We start from the raw sequence: 2,556 nt of genomic DNA, 5'->3' as shown, positions 1-2,556 counted from the left end.
CTTTCCCTTAAGGGCTGATTCTTGGCTCTAAAAAAAAACCTAATTTCTGCCCATCCTCAAATTCATTCGTCTTTCATTATTAATAAATTCCTGTATCCCACTTCCACAGTTGGCCTGAAATAACAATTAGAAGGTGTAAAGATTTAAATACCTCCTTCAGTGAAGCGTGCTGCACGGCTCCAGAGCAGGAGACAAATATCTCCCGATCAAGCCTTTGCAGTTTAGCTTTGAATTTTGTTTGCATCTCTTTTGCCTACCTCCATTTTTGCTGGTATGCTCTTCCCCCTCTCTGCCCTTCCCTGCAACTGAACTTTGCTGAACATCCCACATGCACTGCTTGCCCATTATATCAGGGGAAAAGAATCCAAACCAGCAGAATTGAAGCAATCTTAACAGCACTTTTAACCTGCTGAGTCATGGGAAAAAGCGTCCTAACCGGCAGCATAAACTGTTTTTCTCAATAAGGTGAGTATTGAGATGACCTCATCACCTTCCCACCTACTCTTAAAACACATGTACAAAGCGTAAAGGAATTGTATTTGTATAAAAAGTATGTACAGAATGTTTTCTCTCAAGGACAAAGAACAGATTATCTATCACTACTGCAACACAGTCTCAAACTATGTACAACTGTTGTTATGTACTATTTGACAACATTTTCCTCAAGATAAATTCTAAAATGTTATCAGCAGTTCAATAATTTAATTAGGTTAAAATTAAGTTATCCCTGCCAATTCCATGAAACTATGCATACAAAAGAATGTTTCAGCCATTGTAAACCATTCTATAAAATCTGTTTGAGTTATTCTAAATTTTCTTACTCTGACAATCCCAAAATCCATTCTAAAAGAAAGGTATTTTCAGCTTATTTCTGCCCTTAGCTTATAACGCTTAATTTTTATACTTCTAGTAAAAAACTTCTTTATTTGAGTAGTTAGAACTTATGTGACATCTAAGCTGGGGAAAAAGAGAAGATAAAATCTATCATCAGGCTTCATATGTAAAAATAAAAGGTACATTTCCTCCACTTCAGTCAGCTCAGCCAGATGAGCTCTCTCTGCATCCCACAATTACTAGACCAAGCACTAAACATACACCATGACTCTCTCCCTCTCCCTCTGTTGACCTTTCAACCAGATCTCGAAACCCACGCTGACAAGCAGACTCCCAGTAGACCAGTTAGTTACCATACCTTCAATTGGTCTATCAAGATCTGTAAGTAAGCATCAGCCTCCGTAAGCTTCTTGTCAAAATCATGAACGCTGGGAACAAATCCTGAATCCACACCCTAGACATAAATAAACAGAAATCAAATACATAATTTGCTTCAGAGGAGGAAAAGAAACATAAATATATGGGTTTAGCCTGCCAGCTGACTGATAAAATGATGCCTTGCCTCTCATCCTGCCATGTGCAAAAAACAGGCACAGAGCTGAAGACATTTGTCTTCTATTTGCAGCTAAATCAGAAACAGTAAACTGCTACACATTTTCAGTGGCGGTATAATCACAACACACCAGAGTATTTCATTACTTCTGACTGAACAAATCCCCTTAAATTACACTAATTAAAACTTCTTTGGAAAATATAAAGGAGAATTCAAGTTTTTCTGAAGACTGTCTTGCGATTCCATATTCTTACATTTCAGTTAAGAAGACAAACCAAACTCAGCTGGAGGACTGCACTTTCCACACTCAGACAATATTGCTCAACTCACAGCTTCTCAGCAAAGAACTAAACCACCAAGTGCTAAATCTCTTCTTAAATATGGACCCAATTTTGAGCTGAAAAATTCAAAAATTATTATTTCTGGTCACCTTAGTTCCTTTACAGCTATGATGATTTGCATTCTTTTCACTATACTTGATTTTGTACATTTTGTTGCACATATCCCAACAAGGACAAAGTGTCAGTGCCATGAAAATGATTAGTTTTATATTTTCTTGCTCGCAAATTTGTTTCCCTTGATGATGTAAGATTCAAACCCCATTTCCACAGAGAACATAATCCCTACCTTTAAACTGATAAACCATGTATATAAAGACCTGAACAAACTCCTTCTGGGTCACCACATCTTTAATTACAGGAAAGAAAAGAGAGGATTCTTGGAATTGCTTACTTCTGACTTCATGCACATGTACTATGTAAATACATTTCAGGTTTATAAAATACCTTTATGGCAAATGGAACTACAAAAAAAATATTGAAGCACCCCCAACTTAAGAAAATTGTGCAATGCAAGTTAAATATGTAGAAGGAAAAAAACCAACATGAAGGATAAAGAAGCAAACATCAGTTGTAACAGAAATATAATCCTGAGAACATCCAGCAATGACAAGACTTCCCTTTCCTGCTAGCCTGAACACTTCCACCCATATTCACATTAACCTAAACCATGACATCTTCACTTCGAGCTCTCATGAAACCATCAGCTATGCTGGTTTGAGTGCTGAGAATCTCAAAGGTCTGAATGTGTAAAGATCAATCACAGGGGGAAAATACATTTAATATGGGGGAAGATGAGCAGTCCATATTTGTAAAACCCCATATTAGCAA

At 37.0% G+C, this 2,556-nt stretch overlaps 1 protein-coding gene across 2 annotated transcripts in view; it reads right to left on the bottom strand.

Annotated features, from left to right (window-relative positions):
* OSBPL9 (oxysterol binding protein-like 9) overlaps positions 1 to 1,282 on the bottom strand; it is a 27,004-nt gene extending 25,722 nt beyond the window's left edge. For both annotated transcript variants that reach the window (XM_010010507.1, XM_010010584.1), the window contains exon 1: positions 1,193 to 1,282. The gene's annotated coding sequence lies outside the window, so the exon portion shown is untranslated. The remainder of the gene's footprint in view (positions 1 to 1,192) is intronic.
* Between the last annotated feature and the right edge of the window lie 1,274 nt (positions 1,283 to 2,556).

This window comes from Nestor notabilis, unplaced genomic scaffold (assembly GCF_000696875.1).
Source record: "Nestor notabilis isolate BGI_N333 unplaced genomic scaffold, ASM69687v1 scaffold4980, whole genome shotgun sequence".
NCBI classification, from domain to species: Eukaryota; Metazoa; Chordata; class Aves; order Psittaciformes; family Psittacidae; genus Nestor; species Nestor notabilis.
Note: the sequence above shows the minus strand (reverse complement) of the source record. Positions and strands in the feature narration are given on the sequence as shown.